The 10,680-nt window shown below is 37.1% G+C and overlaps 1 non-coding gene across 1 annotated transcript; it reads right to left on the bottom strand.

Moving 5' to 3' along the window:
- Positions 1-7,415: 7,415 nt before the first annotated feature.
- Gm25769 lies at positions 7,416-7,542 on the bottom strand. The gene has a single exon (XR_003955535.1). It is a non-coding gene; the product is annotated as a small nucleolar RNA SNORA17 (small nucleolar RNA).
- Positions 7,543-10,680: the final 3,138 nt, after the last annotated feature.

Raw genomic sequence — 10,680 nt, 5'->3', positions numbered from 1 at the left:
TACAAAGGAAATTGTTCACAATCAAGTACTACACACACTATAAAGCACTAAAGAGAGAGGGATTATCATTTTTAACACACATTTTGAATAAAATTATGTACATGTTGGAAACATTCTTCTTTGAAGATGCACTTGATCCTTTTAGAAACAAACTCCATTCATCAGACTGTCAACACCCTGACCTATGATTTTTCTTATATTTCCTCAGGATTACTATGCTTTAAAACTATTGTTACACATTGCTATGTAGCTGTAGATCCCTAGATGACTACATTTCTTTATAGAGAAAGTTAATCAAACACAAGCACCTCTTCATTCTGTGGCTGACATCTTGGGGCACACAAATTGGGATTAGTGACTGACTCTGCTATTCATTCAGACATGGACACTATGGGTCACATTCTTCTAATGAGAAGCAGTGGATAGGAGAAAGGCAAGTGCCATTAGCTAAAAGTTACCTGAGGATTCCAAAGCTATTCACTTGCCTGTAAGTTGAGTGTCTGAAAAAAAAAAAACATTTAACCTTTTTATATCAGTATTTTCAAGGATGAGTTATCCTGGTTTTTAGCACAATGAAACTTATGCTATGGTTGGGTCATGTCTATTTTGTAGTTGTTGTTGTTCACTTATCTGTTTCCATGTTTCTGGCATTATTTAAGAGAATTAACTTTGGAGAGTAAAAACTGCTTGCAGTAAACTTTGTTTAGTGGAGAATTTCTCTATGCTAATAATGTAAAGACAAACATAACACAGAAGAAAGTCAGAGATTCATATTTGAAACCCTCATTGTTGGGATACAAATCTAAATAATTAAGAAGCATTACTCAGAGAAGTCTGCTGGAGTTATGTTTTTATATACTGTGTAAAGATTATCTCTCTATTATAGAAATGAAGATATCTGGACTACCAGAGATCCGATTTTAGGTTGGACTTAAGTATTGTTGAACATTAACTGTCTTAGTGGTTTGTAAATACTCCCTTAATAACCTTCTGATTGGTTTATTTAGCAAAGGCAGAAAGTATAATCTAAGACTTCTGGGAAGAGAATGCCACTCTGGAAAAGAGTCAGGTTTATTTAACAAAGGCAGAAAGTACAATCTAAGACTTCTGGGAAGAGAATGCCACTCTGGAAAAGAGTCAGGTGTGGGAAGATTCCCCAACCTGTCACAGAAGAAGATGGGTGTATGAAACTACAGAGAGGAACCCAACCACATGGTAGACATAGATTAGTATAAATGAAATAATTGAGTTATAGCTAGTGGGAAACAATGCATAGCTATAAGGCCAATAGCATTTATTAATAGATATAGTCTCCATGTCATTATCTGGGAGTGGGTCAGGCATAGAACAGGCCTAAGCAGTTACAAATGGCATCCAATAAAAGGACTAGTAAAATCCAAGCTTAGAGCTCGAGAAAAAGTGCTGTGTGGAAAGGCAGAGAACAAGCACTTTCCAGAGACAGACAAAGTTTTACAGTTTGGAAGTAGTCTAAATCCCTCTTAAAAGGAGCAAACAAAGGACTATGGGTAGCAGGTAGGATGACACAGAGCCTCAGTGCAGGTCCCACAGGCAAGCAACGTTCCAGAGATGGGGCAGGTAGGCACAGCACACTGCTGGTTGCTGAGGGTATGAGGCTCACCTCTCATGGAAGACCCAACAGTGCCTCAACAGTACTGTCAAGGACAGGCAGCTAGTTGGAGCCAGCAAACGGGCCAAGCTGACCATCATAGAAGCAAGCTAGTTTGAGGAGCCTGCAGACACATAGAAGGACAGGAAGAAAATTTTCCTGGAGGCACAGTGGGACAGAAAAATGTCAAACTTCTATAGTGGTAATGTAAAACTTGAAAACAGTAAAAGAAAAAGAAACAGGTTATAAATAAATGTAGAAAGAAATAATTTAGTTTGCAAATAGTAAAATGAAGTCTCCAAAGGAAAGAGAGTTAGAGATTAAAAGAACAATATTTTCCATGTTAAAAATTAAAAACACTTTTGTATTTGCCAGGCACTGGCAGAGCCTCTCAGGAGACAGATATATCAGGGTCCTGTCAGCAAGCTCTTGTTGGCATCTGCAATGATGTCTGGGTTTGGTGCTTGTTTATGGGATGGATCCCTAGGTGGGGCAGTCTCTGGATGCTCACAGTCATCTATTGGATGGAGCACAGGGTCCCCAATGAAGTATCTAGAGAAAGTACCCAAGGAGATGAAGGGGTTTGCAGCACTATAGGAGGAACAACAATATGAACTAACCAATACCCCTCAGAGCTTCCTGGGACTAAACCACCAATCAAAGAAAACACATGGTGGGACTTGGGTCTCTAGCTGCATATGTGGCAGAGGATGGCCTAGTTGGTCAACAGTGGGAGGAGAGGCTCTTGTTTTGGTGAAGGTTCTATGCCCCAGTATAGGGGGAAATGCCAGGGCCAGGAAGTGGGAGTGAGTGGGTTGGGATCAGGGGAGGGAGGAGGGGATAGGAGATTTTTGGAGAGGAAATTAGGAAAGGGATAACATTTGAAATATAAATAAAGAAAATATCTAATAAAAAATTACAAATGCAATAACAGAGAGTATTTAGACCTGATGTAGTTTTGTTTTGACTTTCAACTTAGAAATAATTGTATGTTCAGTAATAAACATAGTTTTATATATCCTCTTTAAGAAAAATGAGAATAAAGCAGACTAAGATAAGGCAAGGAATGAAAGATGAAATGCTAGTTTACATGCCACAGAACATATATTAGTGGATTCTTTATATCAGAATAAATACTCTTCAGAAGAATCCAATCTGGAACCTGAAGTGACAGCGAAAATGTAGTTCCAGATGAGAAGAATCCACAAAGGCTTGTGGAATTAGAATGACAAGCCATGGAGATGCAATATACTGAGTTAAAATTACAGATTATCTTTGAGCTACCTTAGAACAATGTCATAGAATAGATTATGTATTTCATGATGTAAGTTTTAGAAAATTATGATATCTACATATGTTATGACATCATGCAATTGTACTTACCCAAGATTTCAATATGTTTCAGCCTTGAGTTCTGAAAAAGCTGATTCTAAGATTGCACATTTTGTAGAAGGAATTGCTGTCTATGAAATGTCTTCATTGATTGAAGCTGTTAAGGCTTCAACACATGTATCCATGAAAATATAGCAATTTTTTAGACATTATTGCACAGAACATGTTACAGATATATCTTACATTCTTACAGCTCAAACAATTGTAGTATTTAACTACACTTTAAAGAAAATGTTCACAGAACAAAAAGAGGATATGGGAATTTCCCATAGAGAGACAAATTAATGCTTTGTGGTCTTCACATTTTTCTTAATTGTCAATGACAGAAATAGCACAACTGCTAAAATGCACTGGATTTTAGAAATGACTGCTGAATTAAATCAGCCTATCTATCTCTATCTATATCTATATCTATATCTATATCTATATCTATATCTATATCTATATCTATATCTATATCTATATCTATATCTATATCTATCTATATCATCTCTATCTCTATCTATCTATCTATCTATCTATCTATCTATCTACCTATCTACCTATCTACCTATCTATTATAACTTCAGAATAGAAGGCAGGGATTGTGTTGCTTTGGAGCAAAAGTTTTGTCTTTGGTTCAACAAGAATTGAAAAGATATGCATTCCATCAAATTTAATAAATATTAAATTTGACCAGGGGATACCTCCTGAAAATCGTGGATACAGAAAAAAAGAAACATACCAAGAAGAACAACAAGACAGATGGTATATGGCTAATCCCTCTATATGGGAATAGCTGTAAAACTGGCTAAGACATGAATTACTCTAGCCAGAACTTCAGCTATTCATAGCCAATAGATTTACTTGACTACAGAGTCCTCAGAACGTATCATACTATTCTTTCAAATGGCAAAGATGTAGATTTATATTACAGTTAGGCTATATAGTCCAAATACACTTACAACGTTTGATGCTTTTTTCTTGAATGAACATAGAACAGAGATTCATCTTTGGCTGAGCTGTGCACACTGTACATTCCATACAAGTCTTAAAACAGAAATGTATATTACCTTCACAAATTTATATGTTCACAGAGAGAAACAACCAGGTACCAGTGAAATTAAAGGGGCAATGGCAAGATTCACTCTAGAGAATGCTGAAAAGAATGCTGAGATGCAGAGACAAATTTCTTCTAGCAACCTGCTTAATCCAATCTAAGACTGCCTTAGCTGCTGTTTCACCAAAATGTGGTTACAGGACAGCTTCAAAGCAGTGGACCACAATTGATTCAGACTCTTAGACTGTTCTAGATAGAACTTCATTTAAGCCCTGTACTTTCATATCACACAGAGATCAGACAACAAATGTTACAGCTAGCTTTCTTAAAACTGTTCAATATCACATTTTTTTTAGGGCTTCTGAAAAGGAACATTGCCACAAGACAGCAGAATCAACTTTAACAGAAAGACACTCCATTTTCAAAAATTGAGGTAGGTTGTTTTCAGTCAGTGGGTGATGGTTGTTCATTGACATTTAGGGGGGCAGGGTTGGTTACAAGTTGTAAATGGTTTTGGTAAGGGAGGAAACAAATTAAATGAAATTAGATTCAAGGTTTCTTCTCTCTTTCTTTTTCTTTCCTATATCCTGCTTTCTCTCCTATCTAGTGTTATTATGAAAGGAAAGAGAGGAATCAAAGAAGAAGTGGGATTATAGGATTGACAGAATAAAAGCACAAATTATTGAATCTACTTTTAGACTAAAGGACATTAACAAGCCAAATATTTTACATTTGGTATATATTTTGTATATTGATACAAAATCAATGTTATTTTTACTACAACATACTTTATTTATATATCAACTCTTTTTAAGGTACCTATGCAATATATTTTTTTAAAAATATATTTTTATTAGGTATTTTCCTCATTTACATTTCCAATGCTATCCCAAAAGTCCCCTATACCCACTCCCCCACTCCCCTACCCACCCACTCCCACTTTTTGGCCCTGGAGTTCTCCTGTACTGGGGCATATAAAGTTTGCAAGTCCAATGGGCCTCTCTTTCCAGTGATGGCCGACTAGGCCATCTTTTGATACATATGCAATATATTTAAAAATGCAATGTGAAGTTTTAGTCCTTCTGAAAACTGCTATTACAAACTGTTTAGAATAAGACATGCAAATTATAATAAGCCTATGAAACTTTTTGTTTGTTTGTTTGTTTGTTTGTTTGTTTGTTTTTTCGAGACAGGGTTTCTCTGTATAGTCCTGGCTGTCCTGGAACTCACTTTGTATACCAGGCTGGCCTCGAACTCAGAAATCCGCCTGCCTCTGCCTCCCAAGTGCTGGGATTAAAGGCTTGTGCCACCACACCTGACTAAGTCTATGAAACTTATAGTCATGTTAGATACTAGTACAGTTAATTGCAGAAATGTGTCTTCTATGTTGTACAGTAGAAGCAAGCAATGTTATATATCAGATAGATAGTCTTGAAAAAATCAAATATGTAAAGAAAATGTCATTCAATGACATTTTATTAATGAAAGCCTTTTCCAGAGCAAGATATGTCAGCTCCTGGACGCAACCCCATTCCACTTCAAAGAAGATAATGATCCTAGAAAAACCACCATAAAGATTTTGCTTTCATGTGGCTAGCAAGCCACTGCACAAGAGACTGCCATTGTCTCAAGTAATGATAGCATGCTGTCCAAACTGAAAAAGCAGAACACTGAAGAAATTGACTGCTGAGCTTTGGGAGGACACAGTAAGCATGTCCGTCATAATTTACTGCTTCACAGAAAAGTCTGTCAGATATACTGGCAAGAAGGCTGAAGATGACGTTCCGGCATTATAATGTTGGATGGCTCTACAGGAAGCCAAACATCGCTGCCATTTTTATAGTTTTAGAAGCTGCTTGCTATGCACTTCCTATTAACTCAGTTATACTTATCCTTCTCAAGTCTCTGGTGGAGTTGAAGACTAGATAGTTATGGTCTCAAAATTGAGCTTAATTTGTTTCAGACTTAAGATAATAACTTAAGGTCTAAGATGGTATTTTTAAGTTGATAAATGTAAGTTTTGATAGAAAGTGAATTAGGTACAAAACTTTGGATTCACTAAATAGGATAAATAGGACTTTCTCGAAGGTTGCCAAATACATATGGACTTGACATTGTGAATTTAATTTTTACCTGATAGTTTTCATAATTGTTCTTATTGCATATAATCTATTGATATTAGAGAATGAGCCTTTTATTGGACTAAAACTGGAGATGTTGGAGTAATGTCTTTATGCAATATATAAAGATTGTCTCTGTTGATTTTTTAACTGGCAGAGATCTGATTTCATGCTGGACTTTGGTATTGTTAAACATCACCTGTCTCACTGTTTTGTAAACTATCCCACACTCACCTTCTGTCTGGTTTATTAAAAAGCTGATAGCCTATAGCAAAAGCAGGAAATAGAAATTGGGACTTATAGGAAGAGACTTGTCTCTAGAAAAAAGTCAAGTGTGGGAAGGTTAGCCACAAAGACATAGAGGACGTTGGATTTATGAAACTGAAGGGAAGTAACCAACCATGTGGCAGGTTCAGATTATTATAAATGGAATAATTGAGTTATGAAACAGTAATAAACAAGGCCTAGCTATATAGCCAATGACATTAATAAATATAGCTTATATGTCTGTATTTGGGAACTGGGGCAAGCATAGAAAAGCCCAAACAGTTACAAATTTCTTCTCTTTGGTTTTTATTTTCACTTCTATTATCTCTTTGTTTGACTGCCTACTTTGTTTACTATTGCCAAAGTCAGTATTCTTCTTTTCTATTGAAGTTTAGATTCTGGCTAGTTGAGATAATTCCATTGTATATTTGCCTGTGGTTGAATTATTAGCTTGTTTTTATGCTTCTTGACTTTGAAGTCCGTGCATATAGTGTATGTTTATGCTTTTCATATGGTGTTTATTACAACTTAGTTATAAATACTTATGAAAATAAATTTTATAACACATTTAAGTATAGTGTAGGCTACAAAAATATTTTTAAAAAACCAAGTAAATTATCATCTGTAGATAGAGGTGTAGACAAATTCTTATGCAAGCATCAAGCAGGGTGCTGGATAGGTGGTCATCTTGAGCTGGTTTCCTGTCTGAGCCTGATGGTGCTGCTCTGGTGGTTGTGTTAGGCTTCTTCCTCACCTGGGATCACTGCAGGCACCACATGGGAGTAGTCTGTCTCATTCCTGCCTGGCCTGTGTCCCAGGTAGGGTTCACTTAGTCTTCTACTCACTTTATGCCCTGGTTCCATGTTCATGCCTGTGCAGTATAGTACTGGTGGTCTTCTCAGCCTAGCTACCTGTGGGACTCCTGACATCATGGGAGTGGTTGATGTGTCATACTTTCTATTTTTCAGAGTTCATAGGATTGGTAATCATTCAGATGTTTACAGGTCACAATGCTGAGAGTCGACATAGCTTCTTTCCTTTCTTCCACCTACTGACATGCCTACTAATGCTATAGCTGTCTTGCCTCTAGCGGCAGTTAATCACAGGATTGTTAAAGGTAGTGAATATTTCCCTGCTATGTGTGAGAAAGATGTGAAAGCAGACACATCAGAAAGATGGATATACTCTTGGCTTAGAATACAGGAAATGAACACAGTCCCATAAGAAAAACAAGAAAAGACAGGGAAGGGGACCTTCTCTGTTAGTAAATATTTTTGTCACTGTTATAAGAATTATTAAGATAACACCTTGTGAGAGAAATAATTCATTTTGGCTCATAGTTGATTTCAGTCTGAGGACTTATGGACCAATTCTTTGGCCTGAAAGACAAATGCTATCCAGGTGGCAGAAAGGTGTTAGAGTAGATCTTATTACCCATGGCAGTCAGGAAGCAAAGCAATGGGACAAGGCATGAGTTTCCAGGGCACACTGCCAGTGACCAGCTTCTTCAATAACATCCCACCTCCTAGTTTGACCTTCTCCCAATAATGCAATCACATTATGAATCCATCAAGAGAGTAATTCACTGATTAGATTAGAGCCATCTGGATCCAATCACTTCCCAACTGCTCAAGTGCTACCAATCACTCCTTTAACAAGAATATTCTGGGGCTACTTCATTGTAAATCTGTACAGTCCTCTAGAACAGAGCACAGTTGACGTGCTAATTCCAGTCCATGCTGGCAGACTTGTAGAACTATAGCACTAAGCATGTTCAGCTTTATGCCATGGAAATCCTCTGCTTTATTTGTGAGGTCACAGAATAGATGAGATAGGAACAACATACAGGTAGGTATCCCTCTTCCTCAATCTGTCCTTCTCATACATCTCCCAAGTTCATATACTTCTGCCAATTATTAATTGAATTTATATATCTATAACAAAAGAGAATGGGTTAAATAGCAGGTTAAAAAATTATGAGAACAAGATTATTAGTAGAACCTGCTAAGAGTAACAACAAAATGTCTACAGAGTGGGTGTAGTTTATTCCAAACAGATGATTTACCACAGCACGAGATTGCTTTCTGCACAGTAGTTTGTATAGCCCTTCCCTTCCCAAGTTGAAAAGCTGCCCTATTGAAAAATGTAGTTCTCAAATCAACAGCATCCATTGGACACTAGGTAGACATACAATTTGTTAGGCCATAGCCAAACTCACCTGCATATGTGCATTCAAGCTAAAGATGCATTCCTTTAAAACAAATATTCTGTTATTGTTACAGAATTTTCAGAACATACCTTACTAATATCTGTGTGTCTAGCTACAGGACAACCTTCGAGTTAGATGTTTGGCAGAGTTTAAACTGCCAAAGAAAAGACAGGAGCATTTGCTAGATGTCTGCCTTTGTGTAGAAAATGTTCAGATTTGTAACTTTATGAGTCTCCATAATAATTCTTTCGGTAACTGTCCCCATTTTTTTGGTTGTAGAAATTGAAAATTTACACACTTCTCTGATGACTGAGCAAAGAATCAGGTTCAGTCTTTTATGTTCTAAAGTATCTGCTTTCAATCACAATTTTAATTCCTGAAACAAAAGAAACTTATGCTTTTAAAAGTTCCTAAAATATGAGATCTAGAAAAAAAAATCAGACCTGGACCTTCAAACATACATGATTCAGCCTGTATTTCTGAAATCTTTCAAGGTATTACTTGACTCAAAACTGCTTTAACCGTGAATTGAAGCACTCTTTGTGTGATATTCTGTAGGGCAGATGACCTCTAATAAGTACGAGCAAAATATCTCAAATTGCCACCCAGAAAGCTCTTCTAAAATGCATTTGTCCCTTACTTGAATCTACAAGGTGAGTAACAGCAGGATCAAGCCTGGCATGTGTGCTTCCACTTTGTGTCTTTCTTTTTGGCTTTGGCCCAGACTGCAGCATAATTTTTACAGATGCGATGAAGGTTAAGGATATACTGTCTACCTACCCTGTCTCATCCTCCTTTGCGGTTGAAGATAAGGTGATAAGTCATTATCCTAACCCTGTAGTTACCTCAGATTCCAAGAAAAACAGAATCTAGGTATGTTCCTGCCTGTCACCCCGCCATATGAGGAAAAGTATGATGCTCTTCCCTGTTTCTCAGCTTCTCCTGACAATTTTACGATTGATGGCTGAGTCTGACTTTATGAGCTGCATAGTGGAACTCAAGCTTTTGAAGAAATGGTTCTGCTTACAATATGGCTTAGAATTTTATTGCTAGAATAACAGCTGTTTCTTTTGGTTTATTAACAATTATTATAGCTGAACTTCTGGGTACAGTTATGAATTGGGTACATTTGATTAATTGTAGCTACTTTGGCCTCAGCTCTGTCTTTCTCTAACCAGGCATCACATCCATCAAAAGACAATCTGATAATACAAATGGGATGAGCACAGTATCCCAGAGGACACTTCAGGTTAGAAGGCAGGGAGTCATAGAAAGATATTTCAAGACTTTTCACTTTCTATAGGGATGTTAGAAACCATATTTTATTCAAAATTAAATTCTATAAATATTGGTCTACTGGTCCATTCAGTGTGAATATATAGTTGAATAGAAGATGTAACAGATCACTCTGAACACACAAATCATATTCCAGCAGATTTGAGTTCATATGTAATAGAAAAGTTAGATTTCCATATCCAGTGAAAACCTTTTGCAGACTTAAATGCCCTGGAAAAGCAATCTTCCCTTCCTGGTGAAGCTGAAAGTTGGGAAACCTCTGCAACCTTGTACAAGTCTTTCCCCCTCCAGCAGGCTGGACTCTGTAATCCCAGGGGTGGAGTGGGCCCTAAGTCTCTGGTAGTCAAATGACATTTAATGAGTGCCCTGAGTAGTGTGTTCTTAGTCACTGGTCATCATTGGGCCTTCAGTAAGAACAACACTAGTGTACTGTGAGTCACTGCTGCTCATCTAACTTTCAGTGAGTGCAGTGACTAGTGTGTGCCATGAATCTCTGTCAGTCATTTGAACTTCAGTAAGTGTAGCATGTTTTCTCTTTACTGTTTCTCTATGCTTCCAGAGGGAAGTTCCCATTTTTTTTTCCCAAAGATCTATCTCTTTTATTTAGCTGGAGTTATTTAGCTTTTGTTAAAGGGAAAGCACACTGAGGACCAAGATATTGGAAACCAAAGTTTGGTCTCTAGATGGCAGTGGAGACCTGCTGAATTGGACTAGATTTCACTTCTGGCTC

This window comes from Mus musculus, chromosome 4 (assembly GCF_000001635.26).
Source record: "Mus musculus strain C57BL/6J chromosome 4, GRCm38.p6 C57BL/6J".
Classification (NCBI taxonomy): Eukaryota; Metazoa; Chordata; class Mammalia; order Rodentia; family Muridae; genus Mus; species Mus musculus.
The sequence above is the reverse complement of the archived record's forward strand: the minus strand, read 5'-3'. Positions and strand labels throughout refer to the sequence as shown.